The following is a 9,911-nucleotide window of genomic DNA, read 5'->3' as shown; positions in this document are numbered from 1 at the left end:
GGTATTCAGCTTTTATTTTTTGTTGCCATCCCATCACTTTGGCTGTGGGCTCGAGCTGCTGCACTGTGCTTCCCGTGCCGGAAACGGAGCCAGCAGTCTTGGAGTGCATTGGGCACATCGAGGCATGGGTTTGCTTAAAACGTGGTGGAAGATGATATCCAGCCCTATCCTTTAGCGACGAATCTGTCGCCGACTGTCTCTATCGGGTTTATTTTACTTATTCATTTGTTCCACCGGGCAACCGCAACGGGGTTGTAATCTCGCAATGTATCGTTCCTTCTGTCATTCTCTGCTTTTCCGAACCTTTCCCCCCCGGAAGGGGTAGGAAGGATACCGATTGGGGGTATGAAAAAACCATTACAATTATTGAGCCAACCCTGTCCGCTACCCATTTGACAGGTCTTGCTTTTTTGCCCTCACGGTTCAAACAGTACACACCGTTCGGTAAGTGGTGTGGTTTTATTTTACTTTTTTTTTGGCAAAAAATAAAAAAAAGGGAAACATAACCCGTGTACGTCGTCGTGTCCTTGCACGCACGAGTTATTTCCCGGCATGCGTCGGTGGAGGATGCGATAAATTATCTCGAGACACATATCCTAGAAGAGTGGGGGGGGGGGGGGGGGGGGGGGGGGGCGGCTGGTGGAGTCGTGTGGAGTCGTTGCAGTCGTGACCACGAAGGAGACATGAACGTAAAAAAGTGGTTCAACCGGCGTCGTCGGATGTTTTCATCTGCGAAGATCACTCACGTTTATGCACCAAGCAAGCACAAAAAAAAGGGAATAAAACGTAGCATAAAGGGAAAGACGGGAACGCCTTAAGTACGGCTTGGCTGGTTTGGCAAAATAATCGTTCGCGTGCGTTTTGGCTCGTTGAACATTGGCAAGATTTCTATTCGGGCTGGTTTGGCTTCGCGTCGTATGAGTTCAATTTGGAGTTTTTGTCCCCCGTTCCTCCCTCCCTCTGTGTTCTTGCCCAAACTCTTTCAGACATCCCGGTTTATTTTTCGCCTGTGGCTCGACGAGGAGCTCCGTTTCGTTTCGACTTTTATTTGGCCGTTGTTGTTAGAGTATCAATTTATTTTGCCGGCATTTATGCTGTGATGGTGGAAAACTGAAACATCGTGTGTCGAGCAGGACTCGACCGTTCCGTCCCATTGGCCGCGTGGTGGAGGGAAATGGAGGGGAAACAGTACCGAAAAAAAACCGGACCTGCAGCTGGCCGGACTTGGTTTGCATTATTTATGGACCGACCGACCGCATGATAGTCCAGCTGTCCGAAATGGTAACGTTGTAACTAAATGCACCGATACCGATTAGATAAACGGAGACGTAAGTGAGGCCAATAATGGTGCGGCTTAAAGAGGATGATTCTGAGTCCACAAGCAGTGGTTGCATTGGGATGGTTAATATTTTGTCGCCATAAAATGGTAAACACTTTTAGTCTGGTTTGGTCATTTATATCATTAGCTTAAACCTTTGCAGGTGAGAATAGTGTTAGTTCAAAAACTTTTTTAGTATCCATAAGTACCATAAGGAACTCTCATGATTTCCGGTTCCAGTGATGGATTATATTTTCCGAGCGAAATGTTACTGCTGCTCGAAGCGAATCGCAAAAAAACTCCCACCTTCCGTTTTCGATCAATGTTACATGTAATTTTCACAGTCGGCAAAAACGTTATTCCGTTTCGTTTTCATCTGGCGCAGACAGCGGCAGGAAAAGCGATAAAAACGGCGTCCGATGCTAGCGGCCTGACGTGTTCGTGTTCTTGCAGGGAGTTTGGAAAGACTAACGGAAATACCCGGAACACCCGCGGGACCTGCCTGGACACGCGAGGGCCAGTGCAGTTGGCGTGAAAAATGAGACCAACGTCCGGAGTGATGGAAAAGCTGTACCGAATCGAGGTGTTTTCGCACCGGAAAAGAAAGTGCATTTTATTTTCGAGGAGGTCATTCCGAAGTGATGGATGGCAAGACGGATGGACCTTTGGAAGAAATCACGAGAATATGAGGAATTGAGAGGCTATCGATCAAGTAATACCCCAATCGCGGGAGTCTGTCATGGTTCAGACATTATTTTTATTTTATTTACGATATCCAGAACAAAAAGTTGGCCTTCCGATTCTAGGAGTACCGAACGCCATTCAAGTGTGCAAGTAAGGAATGGCCACTAGCTATCGTTCAATTCTATTTTATTTATCGCAGTTTTGCAGATGAGTGAACCTTTCAGGAGGAACTTTAAACACCAAAAGTTAACGGCCAGTTATATGCAGCTCAATCGATGAGCTGCATCGCCTTGGAACGGGGAAATATTTTGCCTCCGTGTATCAGTGCGTCAAAAGGCGGAGGCTTCTAACGATAATTAAACCAGAAAGGTGTAAAACTCATCCCCACCGTTTGATTGGCAGGGAGTGGAAACTGTGCGCGAATCGACCGGGCGATACCGGTGGAAATGGCGGGGCAGAGTGCATCCGGCAAGTACAAGGGAAAGCTGTCAAAACTGACACGGCTTCGCTTCCAGCTGGATGCGTTGAACTTTTGAACTTTGCCGGGCTACTGCGTCGGGAAGCATGCGGTTGGCAAATGGACGGAAGCTCGTGAAGTAGATACATTCCGAGATAAGCGCATTCGCTTCCAGTTTATGAAAAAAAAGCGCTCCAGTGTGTCGGAAGGGATTGGATCGGATGGAAATTTGTTTCGTTTTTCGCATCCTTTTTTCTCTCTGTCCCTCGTTTGGAATCATGAAGAATCAAACCCTAGCATTCTGGTTCCTCGGCCGACCTAAGAGGAGGGTCTTTTGCGCCTAGAATGGTGGAACTCCATAGGCAACCGGTATCCTGTCGACAGTTTGATCTTTGGTCTGCATGTGTTTGTGTGTGTGTGTGTGGGTTCGTCGGCAACCAGACAGGTGCAGGTGCAGCAAACGCTCGTAAAGTTGACTTCTCCACTTTGCATTCGTGGCAGAGCGCAGCGATGCGATTTCTTTCTTCCAATGTACCGGCTACTCCTCTCAGGCATTCCGGTATGCCCACAGATTATCATCAGCTGCTGGCGTAGAAAAACTCCCCTTTCCCTACGACGCATCGCTGTGATGACAGCCGTCCCTGGCCTGAAGAGATCCCCGTAGCGTCAGGGGAGTATCTGCATTCGGAAGGTCTGTCGTACACGGCCCACCCTTACACTTGTGCCATTTGTTTGCTTCATTGCTGTGCAGTCTAGTGTTCAACGTGTTGGGTGGGTTATCCTCCCAAATGCTCCGCTGCCTCGCGGAGCTATTTTTATGCGCGGCTCTGTTTTATATCGCCTCCTCTAGAGCGCTACTCGTCGCCCTTGCGTGACTCATGGTAGAGCCGTAGGCGAAGGTCAGCTTACTTACCGACTCGGGTGGACATGGCGAAGCGATGTGGTGATCTGGCTGTTGAGACAACTTCATCCACCGTGGAACGTTAAGCTGATCCTGTTCGCACAACATTTCCTCGCACTGGGCACTCAACAAAGCTGCGTGCTTACGATCGTTCGATCGATCTTCTCCAATCCGATGGAGAAACAAGTAGGAGCCCGCTGAAGGCGATCGAGTAGAGGCCAATTAAATTTGTTTATTTTAAGCAATTAGTGCAAAGGCCCCGCTGATCTGCGCGGCCAGCACGCGACGTCACGTTCTGCTACTGCCGCCCCCAAATGCGTGGTCTCTAGGAGATTTCGTTTTCCCGCTCCGTACGTCGAGGTTAGGTTCACTCCACTCCACATCCGACGAACGCGGCACATGTGTTAAGTGATCATAAATTTGGATAAACTTCTACAAACCTTCCTTGGCATGTGAGCATGGATGGCTGTCCTTGTGAGACGTGGAGGGGGGGAGAGGGAGCTGGTTGCTGGTGTACGCATAAAATACGACCCGACGGTGCGTGTGCGAAAGTTAGTGTGCAAAAGTGCATTAGCGGCTACGTGTCGCGGTTTGCACCCGGCCTGAACGCGATGCAGTTTTGTTTATTTTCGTAAACCACTAGTTGGGAAGGAGGGTTGGAGCAAATACACACACACACACATACGCGCATAAAAACGGTTGTTCTAACAACATTGGATCGTGGCGCGAGCACGTGATTGCATCGCTGGTGCAACACACACGCCCGGTGTACGGTGTCAGTGTTTGCCGTTCTCTGCCTTCTCGTATGTTGACAGAGGGAATACCAGAAATGCTTACTCCGATGAATCATGTGTCTTTCTAGCTTCCCTTGCCCCTGGCCGGTTTTAAGGGGGTTGTGGCAGAGCGTGGTGGAGGGCACTGATGACAGTTGCTTAGAAATCGCAGAACTCATCTTGAGTGCACTTGTTTCCGTCCTACGCCGTCTAACTGAAATGTTGCCTCGATAAACATTACTTTTTCATTACATTTTTTATTCGTCCGGGTGAGTGGAGGACTACACATTCGCACAACCTATTCGACTAGAAATGAACCCCGGATATGTCTTTGCGGTGGAATCTGCTCAAAAAGCACTTTGGCAAATGGTTTCTAAAATATTCACATCGTTCAGCCTATCGTAAGTTAATATTTACTGTTGACAAAATTCTTTTTTATCCCTTTTACCGGTGACGGTATGACGCAAGGAGTAAATAAGTCTCAGAATCGACTTTTCGCCATTGGAGCGGTGCGGCGGCTTGTGCATGATGGCCGGCGAAAACCGGTGCAAATAATCGGCGACGAACTTTTGGGGCAGCTCCAAAACGAAACGTTCCACGTCAGTCCAACACCGGTATGACGTCATATGGGGCGGTGAGCAAATGTTAGAATGGACGCGGACGGATGTTGATATTTGGTCATCCCTAGAGAATGACGTGTCGAGTCGGTGAGATCCCGATTCGCAAATGGACAAGTAAACATCAATCGAAAAGAAGGTGATGATTATGTTCACTAGAAAGGTTAATTTATCGCAAAGGGCGAAGAACTTACAATTTGACCGCTCGTAATTTGACTTTGTTGGACGAAATATTACTAGCATATGCTAGTTGCCTCTACTAAGGGGGGTAATAAACCACTTTAATGTTTAAGTACCCGGGGAGAGACTGTTAAAATGGCTTAATGATAAGTTTAGTGACCTTACCCTACGCTCAGGTGTATGTTTTACTATTCGTAAATATTCTATTTCATCTCATAAACCACAGTGTCTACACACACACACATACCGGCTCCGGATTGATTAAACAAACATGCGAATTTCCAGCGAATAGGTAATTATTTATTCACCGGCTTGGAAGGTAGAGTTAGTCTTCAACAAATAGCTATATAGCAACGGCTCCGTCTTACGCTGATGAGAGGAAGATGTAACACTTGCTGCCACCATTGAATTCACCCCCGAGAGTAACTTCGGACGTGCTAATCGGACGGTTTGGCAGCAGCGACGCCAGTTCCATTGCGTTCCCTGGTGGGTTTAAATAATTTCTTTGCTCCGCTGAGCGTAACCCGGAGACCAAAAACTGTTCAATGACACCATCGTGGTTCGCAGTCCGTTATCGTGTGTTATGCGATGGATGTCGGTACGGCGAACGTCATCTACATCGTTGGGGTGTCTAAAGGAAAGGGTGGGCTATTGCTAAGAACCTTACTTTTGGGTAGTGTGGCTTCGGTTCTGTTCAGCAACATGTTTCTCCCCCTCCTTCGGTTGTGATGTATCCGATTTGCATCAACCGTTGCGCTAAAATGACAGGTAAACTCCCTAAGGTGACTTGCACACGCCGCCACCGGCACTTTCGAGGGAAAACGGTTTCGGATGTGACGAGCGTCTCCGCAAAACCCAAACATTACACATGAGAGTAGAAACTCTTCCAAGCAAATTTCGGGTCACCGCCGGGTGGGACGGTATTAGAAAATTTGCCCGTGCCCTCCATCTTCCCGTGCCCTTAATGTCCCTCACTACTAAAAGTGCATGGCGGAAAAGCGTCTATTTGCCACCGGTGTGCCAACTTCTCATTCCATAATTAGTTTATGAATATTTATTGGCACTTACAGTGATTTTATGCCACTCACTCGGTTGTCGGCACCGTCTCGCAGGTGGACTCAGGTTGTTGTTGAGGAACGTCGATGGTTATCGGTACTGATGGAAGTTTTGGGGGTAGTAAAGGAGGTGGCAACGACGAATAAATTCCATGTTTAGGTAAGCCGATCGTACGGAGGATGGGAAGGCTAACGAAAATATTATGATCGAGGGTGAGACCACCCTTCATCGAGCGGTGCTAATGTTGGTGTAGGCGTGGAACACCCCGGGTCCCGAAATGTGTCGCATTTCCCCCCACCCCAGTGTGTGTGGTGACCATTGTTATGGTAAGCAAGGACCGACGGCCGAACGGTAAGCTTCCCGAATTCGTAAAACCAACTCCCGGGGATGGTTATTAGGTGTGAGACCCGATTTTGAATTGTCCCTCGTTGCACGGTGGTAGCGTGCTCGTTTGGGTCCTTTTCTGCCCCTATCTCTCTCCTTCTCTCTCTCTCTCTCTTGCCGGTGGAACGAAGCAAAATGGTTTATTGGTTAGTTTCGTATGATTTTCCCACCTCGAATCGCGGACCTCGCCGGGAATGTCGTAAATTTTATCGCTTCACCTTAATCTCTCCAACCGGTAAGCCGCGGTTCTGCGGTTTGGGGTAGGTTTGATCTACACTTCCATGCTTCCTGCACCCACCTTCCCCTCCCGGAATGGGGCGTGCGGCCGGAGGGTTTTTGGGTAGCGAGAAAATGGTGGCCGATTTTATGACTTAATGAATGATGGCGGTTTGGTGGGCAATATGGTATGGAGCCTTAGTTATTTTCATAGGAAAAACCAAAACCCATGGTGCCACGTGCTGGCACTTCCACTTAGTCGTGCGACGTAATTGTTTGAAACGTGCTGTCGTGTTGTGGTTGACCCGATCCGCTTTTCTCCGTGCCAAAGGTCAAGTGAAGCCGTTTAAATGCATGATGCGAGTTGAAGGAGAGAACTTTGTTTTTCACCTTTCAAAGTTCACAATTATGAATTGTAAACGTAGGATTGGCGAAGCATCAAACAAACTTTGTTAAATGTAAGTAATGTTTTGCCACACTTTAAAATGAACATATTATTTACCACATTTTTCTTCAAACTTTCAACAAATCGACCAGGCCCACCAATCAACCTAAAAAAGAGTTTCCTTGTACATGAATATGTAATGTAATAAGATACAGAAACTCCTTCCAAGCGTTTTCCTTTACATTCTTTCCTTTTCTTTCCTTCAAGCCATGCAGTACTCCAATAACAAGCGTAATGCTCTCGTTTATGGCTAGAAACAACAATCAAACATTATGCTTTCGTCTCCCACTGCTTTTCCTGCCTGCTGTCGAACATTGCCGTGTGAACGCGATTACGATCAGCGCACCAGCGTGGGGGAGGGTTGTTTATTTTCGCTTCGATTCGGCCAATCGATTAGGCCAAAAAAAAACGACATTGTAGAAAATCACCGTGTACTTTATCGAGCGGTTTTTGCGGCACCCTTTGCCTTCCTTCCAGGTCCGATGGATGGCATCCGGCCAGAGGAACCGTTTTAAATTTGGCCAGTGATCGTTTGTTTATTGGACGGCGCGGATACGCAGCGTGAGCACGTGTGAATGGACTCGGTTTTACTGGCCCTAATGGCAACACCGGGTTCGCATATGCAATGGCTTTTAATTTCCATTTGCCAAACTAAACGGTTGATGGCCTAACGCGAAATGTTTGGATTAAAACCGAATTGCAGCCCCTGCTTTCAGGAAAAAAAAAATATTTAAGTTTCGGTAATGACAGTTCCGATCGGCTCCTACCGTTGTATACTTTTAAATGAAACCGTTCTCCTAGTATGTAAAATTGATGTAATAAGTAATTAAAAACTCGAGAGTAAATTATGTTGCGTTTAATGAGTCCAATATGCCCGGTAAATAACCATATCAGAGAAAATTATCGATACGCCGGCGGTACCTCTTAATCCCTACAATGTATTCTATCATACCCTGCCATCCGTAACGATCACGGCCAGGTTCCCGCATCGTACAGCATCCGAGACAAATTATGCTCCCATTTCACCGATCAATGAATGAAACCTGTTGGGTCATTAGATCCAGCAAGTGGCCAGCACAGATAAGGGTACGTGACAGAGCAGAAGATAACCGCCGAAGCCGCCGTTGATCTGGTTCAACCCGTTTTGTCCGCCCTGGGTCCAGGAACCAACGGCCGTGGGAGATGGTTCACCATCGTGTGCACGCGAAAACCCATCAAACCCCTCGCTTCCCCGTGGACAGTATTACATCACCTCGTCAGTACTACGCCAACCGGTTTCCAATCGATCTCTCACTCCATTTGGCACCTGACTTCTTGCAGCTGGTGGCCGTGTGCTGTCCATCCGTCTATCGCTGGGGACGGGATCTGTCGGCCCGGATTTCTTCACCCAAGATATCGGATGCCAGCCGGTAGTGTGTGCACACTGAGGTGCGAAACCAACTGCCAAACTCAACCGGGCTAGGTACGGGATGATGCGGTGGACAGGTGATCCAGTTGCCACCAACCTGCAAGGGCCTTTGCACAGGCTTAACATTCCTTCTTGGTTGGATTTGCAGGCGAAATTAAGGGTTTCCTCATGGTCGGTAGTTGATTTACGAAACGCGACGTACGAGACTTGTGTTTCGATAAAGCCCTCGGTCGAGGAATTGCTCGGAAGACTTAAGAGTTTCATTTTGATGTTGCACAACAGATGATAGTCAGTATGAATCGAGTTACACACAGTAGTACAAGCGATTTGCACGCGTTTGCTAATAACGTCGATGCAACCGATTCAATCGTGGATTATTATCAACAAGTATCTACGTCTGTCTCTTTCCTGTGTATGTCAGCATCAAGCTGGTATTTAACTGGATTTTGCTTGCATCCAGTATCGGTACACTTGTACCCCCCTGTACGTCACGAGTGCAGGTTTGATGAACATCAGGGCCACTGGCATGTTTGATGCTCATTATGAAGCACACCGCACCAGGTTGTGAAGATCTTACCGGTGCGATATTTTGAACATCGGTGTCAATGTTTTTGCCTTGGAATGATCTACAGCGGCTGTTAAGTACTGCTACTATAGTATAACTTAAAGCACACAAAAATAGTGGTTTTTCCAATTAAATATTTTCCCTCAGAAATCTTCTTTAAAATGAAAGTTTAGGTGAAATCAAAAATAATTGGCCTAGTTATAGCTATTCAAAATACATTGAAATGAAGAAAAAGGTAATTATGAAAATTCTGAATATACTACTACAACTACAGTAGAAGTTAAAATATTAAATATTATTTTTCGATCTAATACAAACTAGAAGGTCTAATCAGTCGCTTAAGAGCTGTCGTTTCACACAAAATCGTTTTTTTTAAATTCTCACAGTAACTCAACTCTCTTTCTGACAGTTCGCCGATCATTTATTCTGTTGCTAAATCTCGCCACAATTGACACAAGAAATCAAGTTCTGCAGGTTTCGTTTGCAATGCTCATGACATTCTATATGGTCTTATCATGCGTTGCTATACATTACGCGTCAAAAAAGAGGGAAGATAAATCCATCCGTTGGTCTGTGACTGTACGTTATAAAAAACTTCATAAAAAAGTGGCCCAACTCCATCTGTTCTGGGAGCGCATATCCTGTAATCAATAACTGTCAACAGTGGCGCGGACGTGAGCTGCACCGCCGTTTCGGTTTAACGTTTTAACTCGTTTTATTCCTTCACTCAGCCCAGACTGCTATACCTGGACCAAAATGTTTCTGCATCGCATATGCACCCCCCTTTTTCATGACTCCATCGATGTACCGACGGAGTATATCGAACCGTTTTTCGTTTCTCTCACAGCCGGTATTTTTAGTATGTATGTTTTTTTTTGTATTCCGCAAGAACGAGAACATGATGTTG

The sequence above is a fragment of the Anopheles ziemanni genome, chromosome 3 (assembly GCF_943734765.1).
Source record: "Anopheles ziemanni chromosome 3, idAnoZiCoDA_A2_x.2, whole genome shotgun sequence".
NCBI classification, from domain to species: Eukaryota; Metazoa; Arthropoda; class Insecta; order Diptera; family Culicidae; genus Anopheles; species Anopheles ziemanni.
The sequence above is the reverse complement of the archived record's forward strand: the minus strand, read 5'-3'. Positions refer to the sequence as shown.